Here is a 10,475-nt window from a genome sequence, read left to right on the forward strand (position 1 = left end):
TCTGAACTGTCATATGTACGGTATTGAAGGTGTAGACATACGCTCCATGGGAAAGGAGTTAATACCGTAATACGTATTTCATACTACGTATGCATGAAACGACCAATAAGAGTGGTAAAAGTTTGATCTCAACTTTTATGCCGTGTGAGGCTCTTGAGGAAAAGAGTTCCTTAGTTTTTAGTCCCCTCATGACTCTTACTTATTCTCAAGATTTCTATTTAATGTTTGCTATCTTAGGATGTTGCCAATGGTCATGAGTTGATTCGATCTAATGGGACGTTTCTAGAAAAGTAAGCTGAACTGAAATTGAGAGTTTGAAGGAAAGAGGAAGATCGATTTTGGAGAATCACATTATAGTTTTGTATTCACCGGTTAACCAATTATGACTGTCTTTGGGATAATCGTAATTGTAAATACAATATATATATATATATATATATATATATATATATCATTTTTTAAAAGAGATCAAGAGAGATATAAATGTGATCGATCGATCTAGGGTACTACATACTAAATCTACTCAGGATGTGATGGCCATTATGAGCTACTATATATTCTTAACAGATGTATAGCAACGAGCTCTCAAAGTATGCTGGTCGCACGAATTATTCACCGGTATGAATGTTGAAGAGAGGTAAAAAGAATTCTGTTCGGCCCACCATGTGCGAGTGGGAGATGATAGTTTTATATGAGATGGGCTTAAGGCCCGTCCGCCCATGTTGGGCCTAAAAGCCCGGCCCACAGGAATAGGGCCCGTGGATGGAGGGACGTATAAAAGGGAGGAGAGAGAGGGAGAACGCACCTCTTGGAATCAACGTACGTCTCCCTCTCTTTCAACGTTCTCTCTCTCTCCAAGGAACAGTAAGCAAAAAGAAGCGACGCCGTCTTCCTTCCAAGCGAATTGTCGTCATCGGATTGAACAGGGCTAAGTTCTCTTCCTCTTTTCGGCGTCGGTGTTTAATCTATGGCTAACAAGGTACGCTCGAATCCGTGGTGTACTTTAGGATCGGTGATACGTGATTTTCCCGGGCTTGTCTTCCGCATTGCTTTTAGGGGTTCGATTTAGTGTCGAATCCGGTTTTTCGAGGATCCATTATTCCCAACACTCATTGTTAACCTCATCTCTTCCTTGATTTTAATGGCATCTTCTTCCTCTAAGCCCAGAAAGAGTTACCACGTCTTCCTGAATTTCAGAGGGCTGAATGTATGCAATTATTTTCTTGGTCATCTCTATACAGCTCTAAATCAGGCAGGAATAAACACTTACAAGGATGACGAAGAATTGAGAAAGGGAGAGCATATATCAACCGAGCTCTAGAAGGCGATCGAGGAATCGCGTATTGCATAGTCATATTCTCCGAGCACTATGCCTCTTCAACGTGGTGTTTGGAAGAGCTGTAAAAAATATTGGAGTGCAAAGAGAAAAGAGACCTCATGGTTTATTTGGTGTTTTACAAAGTGGAACCCTGCGAAGTGAGAACACCAAGAGAGTTACTTACAAGATATGGCTAAGCATGAGAATAAGGTCGGGAAGGATTTGGAGAAAGTGAAGATATGTTTTAAATAAGATATGTCTATTCCCCTCTCTCTCTCTCTCTCTCTCTCTCTCTCACGCAAACACGCTCTCATCAGACAGCACAGAGCACACTTAAGAAGCACACGAATTAGAGCACCATGTGCAAGCCGTTGAGCTTCTCTGAGCCTCCTTTAATTCTTGACACGTTGCCGCCCGAGTGCTCACGTCCCCACGCCGCCTCGGCCGTGTCACCTCAGCCCCTCTCAATCTCTTCCTGTCAAGCGGCTTCGATGAATCTAGGCTCGACCCCCATTCAACAGTCGCTAGCTGCTGGCGATGGTCGCTTGAGGCTGGCGACGACGGCTGAGAAGGGACAAAAACAGAGAAAGAGAGTCGCGACAACCGCTGGGACACGCGAAGGTGATCGATGCGGCATGCGGCGCGATGGTAGGAACGTGAAGGTTGGGGGAACGCAATGACGGCGGCCGTGGGGCAGTGGGGGAGGCGGAGGGGAGCAGAGGTACCAACCTAGCCATTGTCCTAAAACACCGTTAAAAGTGGAGAATATTCCAATTAGATACCCCAAATTTTCCAATTTTGCCCTTCCATGTGATGTGTATTTCTGGGGCTCTTTTTTTTTTTCCTTCCTAAGGTAAACGAAATATTCTTTAACAGCCAGTTTTCTTCTACTTAATTTTACCAATATAATTTTAGGGAAGAAGAAAAAAATTGATTTTGTGAGCTACTGAAAGTGGTAAAAGTACGCAACCTTTGCATCGGATTTACTGCTCATATTCCCTACTTTAAACATTTGGATCATCCCAATTCTACCGAGTTACTTCCCAACTATTATTAAAAAAAAAAATGCAAAATCATAAGAATGATCAAAATATGTATTCATAAGGTGAAAAGCAACACCTTAATAAGTTTTGATACTAATAAAGCCTAAGGACCATTCACTACTTTAGGGATTATTTTTCTTTTTTTCTTCCATCAGAAATTTTCCAACTTTTATGCTCGTCTGAGGGGAAAAATGTTAATTTTTTTTTTAAAATTTATTGTATTTGTGCTACTTAATCATGAATCTTTTAACGGTACCGAATTAATCATAAACCTATTGACCTATAGTCAATTCAATCATTTTGGCTAGTTTTGATCGGATATTGCTAATGTGGACATCGTCTAACCTACGTGACACAACTAATAAATTTTATTTTTAATTTTTTTCTCTTTGTTTTTTCCTCCTCATTTCTTCTGACAAGCACTTTGTCCACGAAGCTTGCTTTTCCGTGTTCGACACCCAATGCTGGTAATTGGAGGTTCTTTTGTACCTCTAAAATGTCTATGCTTCTTGTCAGGGTTTTCGGCTAGCATTCCTCGTTCATAGACCGTTATGAATACACAAATAAGGTATAATGGAGACTAAAATCACTCGGAGAGTAAAAATGGAAAAGAAAACTTTCTCTGCTGATTTTCCCTCTCGTTTCAATTGAAGAGGGGCCAGCTATATATATACACCAGCTTGCCTCCACATTTACAACTGGACACAGCAGCTGGCGTCTGTAGGACGTTGCCAGCTTACCTCTCGTCTAACCGATGCGGAATTTCTTTTCTGCGTTTGCTTAACAGGTTTCATTGATGCAGGATTTTTTCTGTAAAATCTTGATCGTGCAAAATTCCTTTCTATTGGTTTTGTACCCTTCTTTTCCATACGAATCTTTTCGGTCTCATCTGTACACTTCTAATCCATGCATTTTCTCTTCTTCTGAGAAAATTAGTTTTTTTAACGTCTTGTACTGCTGAGTGCTGATCTATCTGAAGGGTGGCCTTGGGCCCTTTCTTCTAAATTAGGCGTGATCATATCGTTCCCTTTTCTCTTCAAGTCGCTGATCTTGGGTTTGGAAGATCTTTCAGACTTCAAAAACATCAGCCCTGAAACATAAGCTCTGTTCTCTAAGCCAAAAACTTCTAGCAGCAAACGTAGACAAATACATTTGATTAGCAATTTTCGCAATTTCACATGTCACTACAGTAAGCTTAAACGGGTGTTAACACTTGAATTTTACTTGATAAATCAAATATGCATTTAAGTAATAAAAAAAATAAAAAATGAGAAAGAGAAAAAGAATAGAAGAAGCCCTATCCATCATTTCATATGGCCCTATTCTCGCAACTCTGGCCCATCTATAAAACCTGCCCATTTCAGCATTTTTAAGGGGGATTGGGGGAAAACACGTGAAAAAAAAAAAAGAAAAAAAAAAAAAGATCTTCTTCCATAAACAGTCTCCTCCCTCCAAACCTGAGGGGAAGACAGGATAATATTCATTGTCATCTCCATCATCATTGGTAATTCTCTCTCAGACCTTTCTCTCTCCATAACCGCTCGCGCAGAGGACGCAATGCCAAGGTGGGATTGTCGGTTTTTTTTTCTGAGTAGGAGGGGACTGAGGATCGTGTTTTGGGGGAATGTCACAGAGAGAGTGAGGTAAGAAAGGGAGATAGAAATTACTCTGGAAGAAAAAACACAGAGTGAGGATGAAAATAAATTTTGAGAGCACTCCGGGAGATTTTCAGACTCCTTCCTTCGCGGTCAGACGTCTTCTGTCATCACTCGCGGCCATTCCCTTACCACGGCCGAAAAGCTCTGTTATGCTCTGTTTTAACATTCAATGCATCCTATGTTTTTACGCCGATCAGTGTAGCCGGCGTACTTGAGTCCCCATTATGGCTTTGGATCATTGCTCCTCGCTTTGGATCTCTTGCCTCTGTGAAGTATCCGGAGGACCGTTGCCTTGCACCGTTTCAGAGGCGAAAACTCTGAAGCTATCAAGTCCCTCTCGATCTCCAAGTATCCATCTCAAGTTCGTTGATCGACACTCACCTGAACCTCCATGGACGAGTTTAATCAGCACTCGTGGTTGAAGATCCCTCCTCGACAAGGTTGGTTCCGCAACATCTTTTTGCTTTTTTATGGTAGAAGTAAGAATTATATTGAGGACTGACCAAACTATACAAAAGCGATCCCGGCATCAAAAAACTTGCACTCAAGATGAGTAAATCATTATGAGTGGACCCGCAACATTTTTTTGATCATTTCATAAGTGAAGATTGAGTTTGAAGTTGACGTTGGTGTATGTCTGGGAAGAAACCAGGTTTGAAATCATTTTTTTGCCTCGATGAATCAAACCCTTTCTGCAAAGAAGAAGTATTCGGATTGTTTTGTGGTGTTGATACACTCATCATGTCTTTTTTCCAGAGATGCTCGCCAACTGTTTGATAGAATGCATGAGTTGAATCTGTGACCCTCGCCTCGTGTTGTTGATTGATTAGGAAGCAAAACTGACACATTCGGATTGATTTTGTTGAAATATACTGATTATGTTGCTAGTCTAAGCATCGTGGATTAAATTTTTTTTCCCCATTTGCTACGGATCTGCTTTCCAGTACACTTTGTGGTCTCCCAACATGTCACCGGCTATCTATTTTTGCTATTTTTTGCATCTCCATGGCCACATGGTGTGGTCGTTTTTCTTGATGAGAAACGTGGCTCGAAATCTTTGACACATACGTTGATTAGAGGTCCAGTTCTTTTCGCTCATATCCTGGGTGTCCTTCCACTAATCTAGGTATATGCATGACGATTACCAGATAATGGCCGTGCTCCAGGCGACTGAAGCCAGAAAATGGCGACGTTACATTCAATGCTTGAATACGTCGATCATTGATGAGGTTGAGTTGGTTTCTTTAGCAGAGCAGAGCTCCCAGGATGTGCGCAAGGAAGATGATAGGAAGAAGACGACAGGGCAAAACAGAAGAATAAGAAGGAGAGAAGAGAATAAATAGGAAAATGGGCCTCTCAATGGACAATGAATTCATTGTGGGCTTAGCATGAGAGAGTTGGGTTATTGCCGTTATGTTCAATTCGGTTTTACTGGTGATTGGGCTATGGATCTCGTTTTTCTTCACGAATTTGGGTTTGATTAGTTTCAGGTGGGAATTGGGCTCAATTATATGATATGAGCCCAGTTTGAATTTTTGATCGAGCCCTCTTAAGGCGATAAGCCCAATGAATCATGCCCATAGATCTGATATGTGTCAGCCCGTGTCCGTGCCGGGTCTGAAGGCCCAGCCTAGACCCCTTTTTTCGAAATATATAATAAGAATAATAAATGAATAAAATTTAATGATATAAAAATATAAAAATAGAAAAAAAGTGAAATATGGTTAGAAACATAGAGCTTGATTAGGTCGGTAAGCCTCAGTGTTCTTGAAAAATAGGGACAACATGTAAAAACTCTAATAAACTTGCTGGAGGAGGAGGATACTGTGGAAAGAAGTGAGAATTTTGGAGGAAAATTGAAGCAAATTGACTAAACAATTGAAGTTCCTCTCGAATTTCCTACAAATCCTTGTCTCATCTCATTGCAGACCATGTAAAACTCCCCTCAAAGCCAAGTAAGCTCGGTAGAGAGCCCCCACCAACGGATCACCTTCATTTTCAATCCATGCTGGAATATCCTACTTCCATGTTCAACAAAGTGGGAAAGATGAAGAGAATCTAATGGTCACCGTTCCAAAGATGATTGAGGAATCAGACCTTGCAATCATCATTTTTTCTGAGGACAACATCTATTCGGAGTTGTGTTTGGAAGAAGTGGTGAAGATCATGGAGTGCAAGAAGCAAAGAGACCTCAAGTTCTTTCTGTTGTTTTACAAAGTGAAATTAGATACGGTAAGTGAATTGAAAGGGAGTTACCGAACTAGTCTTGAATATTTTTAAAAGAGGCTTTGTAAGGATGTGAAGAGATTGATGAGATGGAAGAACACTCTCCACAAGGCGGGTAGCTTGTCCAGGCGGTACTTGGATGATGATGAGTAAGTAGTAATTTTGCCTCTCTCTCTCTCTCAACACACTCTCATCCGATGCTCACATAGCAAGAAGCACACTTACGCTCCACAAGAAACAGAGAACCTCCTCTCCAAGCCTCCATCGATTCACCACGCCGCCCCAGCCGCGTCACCTTAACCCCCCTCTATCTCTCTATGTCCATCGGCACTGGGGAATGAATCTAGTCTTGTGATCCCAAATCTAAGGTCGCTGCCCTCGGGCAATGGTCGCTTGAGGCTAGCTACGACCGAGACGTTCCGCTTGTCTTCCGTGACAGAGGAACAAAAACAGAAAAAGAGGGGTGCGACAATAGCTAGGACACGCGATGGTGACGAGAACGCAAAACAGAGAAAGAGAGGCGCAACGATAGTTAGGACAAGCGATGGTGACAGAACGCCACAATGGTGAGGACATGATGGTGGGGCGAACGCGATTATGGCGATGGCGGAGCAGTGGCAAAGGCAGCAGAGAGAAGAGAAAGGGACGAGGGAAACTTAAGTTGACTTTAAGGTAAAGTAACAAATTAAATTCAGATTTTGTATATACATCCACAACTCAAAATTCTGAACGTGCGATTTGAGATATTTGTTAAAAGAAAAATTGCGCAAATTTCAAATGATTAAGTGTAGTCAATATCAAAGACACTACATAATTCACAATCATCTGCCCTATATTAACCTTATCTATATACTATATTTCCTATATATAGTTATAATCAAATCTGAAAGAATATTTGTTGCACTCGCCACATAATTGTTCAAAATGTGCTCTATTATTGTCACTTAGTAAGGCATATGGCATAATTGTTCCACTTGGCTCATAATCTTAGAGTACATTTTGAAATATGTGTCTGTTTGAAATAGAATTTTAAGTAACATACTTAGGTTTTTTTTTTTTTTTTCAAACTTATGTTAAGTTTTAAAGTGTGAGAAATTTGACTCAATAATATAGATAATGCAGGTTATTGTGAATATAAATCATGATACCCAACTATATATAAGTACGTAGACAGTACAAATAAATCATAGATAATCTAGTCCTAATTGAAAATAATGTGATTTAACTTCATTAGGTATTAGCTTAATTGAACTATTACAAAGAAATTAGTTAAAGAACAATTAAATTTAGGGAAAATTCCAAAGTAGGACCCGAAGTGCCATCTTTTTCTCAAATAAGGGTTCGAAGTGAACATTGTTTCAAATAGGGACCCGAAGTGCCATCACTTTTTCAAATAAGGACTTGAAGTGGATGTTATTTCAAATGAGGACCTAAAGTGGTTATGTTTGTTTCAAATAAAGACCTGACTTTTCGGCGATCAAGGGTATTTTTGTCTTTCCATTTTTCGCCTTTTTTTTTTCTTTCCTCGTTTTTTTTTTTTTTTGGTTCTTCTTCTTCCTCTTCGTTAGTGGCCAGTTGACCACCGGCAATGCCCACAAAGAGCTAGGTGAGGCCACCCATGCCGGTCCTTACTAGTAGCTAGCGAGGGCCAACCTCGTCGATGGCCCCTAGGTGAGGGTCGCCACGCCCAAGCGACGCCATCCCTCACTTGTGGCTAGCGTGGATGGCCCTCACTAGCGAAGGCGACCCTCACCCAGCCCTTTGTGGGCATCGCTGATGGCTGGCAGCCATCAACAATGAGGAAGAAGAAGAACCAGAAAAAAGAAAAAAAAGGGAAAAAAGAGGAAAACGCCAAATGATGAAAATACCATTAACCGGTCGAAAAATTAGCTAGTCGGCAACCGGTGAGGTGGGATCCATATTTTGAAACAACCAAAGCCACTTTAGGTTATTATTTGAAACAAAGTCCACTTTGGGCTCTTATCTAAGAAAATAAGGGCACTTTGGGTCATTTTTTGAAATTTTCCCAAAAAAAAAAATAAAGAGGAAAGAAAAAAGGCGGAAAATCACAAAAGACAAAAATACTCTTAATCACTGAAAAGTCAAGTCCTTATTTGAAACAAACATAACCACTTTAGGTCCTCATTTGAAACAACATCCACTCCAGGCCCTTATTTGAGAAAGTGATGGCATTTCGGGTCCCTATTTGAAACAATGTTCACTTCGGACCTTTATTTGAGAAAAAGAGGGTGCTTCGGGTACCATTTTGGAATTTTCCCTTAAATTTATAAAAGAGGACGAAAATCAAGCACAAATAAAAAAATTATCAAGTTATTTGAAACTAAATTATATCTTATTTCTTCACAAGATCAAATTCAGTTAACAATTAAAATCGCTTTAGTTGGCGATGATAAGAAAATTAATTAAAGAAATATTTAAAAGATAAAACTTATAAAGTATTAAAATAGTAATATCAAAATAAAAAAGAAATCCTCCTAATAAAAGCATAATAAAAGTGCACCTCTTATATTAACTGATAAAATTATACTTAATTCCCTTGATTTAAATACAATATGAATAACAATTAAGCTTAACTTCTCCGATTGTTTTATTTCATATTTCTCGGTCCTTTTAAAATAAACTTGAATGGAAAATTAACTTGTCGTCGTTTCTTTAAAAAAAATTGAAGAGGAAAGAGCATCACATTCAATCTTCCAGTGTCGTCGTTGTCGTCTCCTTCTTCTTCCGTAGCAAGATGGCCGTTCGACGTCTTCCTCCGCTTCAGAGGCGAGGACGTCCGCCTCGGCTTCCTCCCTTCAGGGCAGCATCGACGCCCACATCGACGGCGAGGGCTTGAGGCCCGGCGTGCGAGATCCTGCCGGGCGCTCACGAAGGCCGCCGAGGAGTCGCGGATTGCCATGCTCGTCTTCTCCGAGGACCACGCTTCGTCTGGGTGGTGCTTGGACGAGCGCAGTGAAGGAAGGTGATAGAGTGGAAGGGGCTCAAGGGGACAGCTGGTGTTGCCCCTGTCCTATAGCGTGGAGCCGAGGGAGATTCGATGGCAGAGAGAGAGGGTTATGGCAAGGCATTGGCTAGTTGCCGATTTGTTCGGTTGGCATTATTATGACCATGGGTAAGCGCAGTATTCCCGTTCGACCTTGTAAAAGAATATGGAATTCTCTAATCTGTTGATACTTGATGGGATCGATTAATGCGATGGAGTCATTTTTTGGAATGTTACGGAGTGGTTGTTTTCCTCGTGTTAGTTTTTATTCAGTTCAATGGATCGTATGTTGCTATTATTGTTTTGGCGGAGATGAGATCAAGTTCATCGAGAGCATCGTCAAAGAGATCTCGACTACAGACGAGTACCCTCCAGTGTTGCCAAGCATCCTATCGGTGTAGGTTGCTGGGTAGAGAAAGTAAGATCGTAGTTAAGTATGGGCTTGGATGAGGTTCGTTTGATAGGAATATAGGGAGTGGGAGGTATAGGGAAGAGCACTATAGCTAAAGCTGTCTATAAGAGTATCACTAGTGAAACAGTATAACTGGTCAGTTTGGTGGGTGTAGCTTTCTTGCAAATGTTATAGAAACTTCCTGTAAACCTGATGGCGTGGTTCATTTGCAAAGAGCACTCTTCTCCGAGATACTGTGGAAAGAAAATTTATTGGTCTTCAGTATGGATAGGGGCGTTAACCTAATACGAAATAGACTTTGCTGCAGGAAGATTCTGCTTGTGCTTAATGATGTGGATCATGGGGACCAGTTGAATGTGTTAGCTAGAGAATGTGAATAGTTTGGAAAAGGGAGCACAATCATTATTACAACAAGAGATCAACATGTACTGACTTCCCACGGGATAGATTAGGTATATGAAGTTAAATCATTAGATCAAGGTGAAGCTTTTGAACTTCTGAGTTCATATGCTTTTCCAAGAAACCAGAGGGAAGACATACATTGTGATCTCATACATAATATTTTGGGCTAGGCTAATGGCCATCCCTTAACGGTTTTGGTCTCGGGTCCCCTTTTATGTGGTAGAAGCATAGGGGAATGGGAGAGTACATTGGGTAAACTTGCCGAAAGTCCTAATAAAGATATAAACAACATTCTGAAGATAAGTTTTGATACATTGGGGGACAATGAAAATGACATTTTTCTTGACATTGCTTGCTTATTTAAAGGAAGGGATAGTGATCATGTAACCAAAGTTCTTGATAGTTGTGGTTT

General features: G+C 40.7%; 1 long non-coding RNA gene across 1 annotated transcript; it reads left to right on the forward strand.

Moving 5' to 3' along the window:
* The first annotated feature begins 4,270 nt into the window (after positions 1-4,270).
* LOC120287562 lies at positions 4,271-6,416 on the forward strand. Its single transcript, XR_005545689.1, has 2 exons — positions 4,271-4,459; positions 5,146-6,416. It is a non-coding gene; the product is annotated as an uncharacterized LOC120287562 (long non-coding RNA).
* Positions 6,417-10,475: the final 4,059 nt, after the last annotated feature.

The sequence above is a fragment of the Eucalyptus grandis genome, chromosome 8 (assembly GCF_016545825.1).
Source record: "Eucalyptus grandis isolate ANBG69807.140 chromosome 8, ASM1654582v1, whole genome shotgun sequence".
In the NCBI taxonomy this organism is placed as follows: domain Eukaryota; kingdom Viridiplantae; phylum Streptophyta; class Magnoliopsida; order Myrtales; family Myrtaceae; genus Eucalyptus; species Eucalyptus grandis.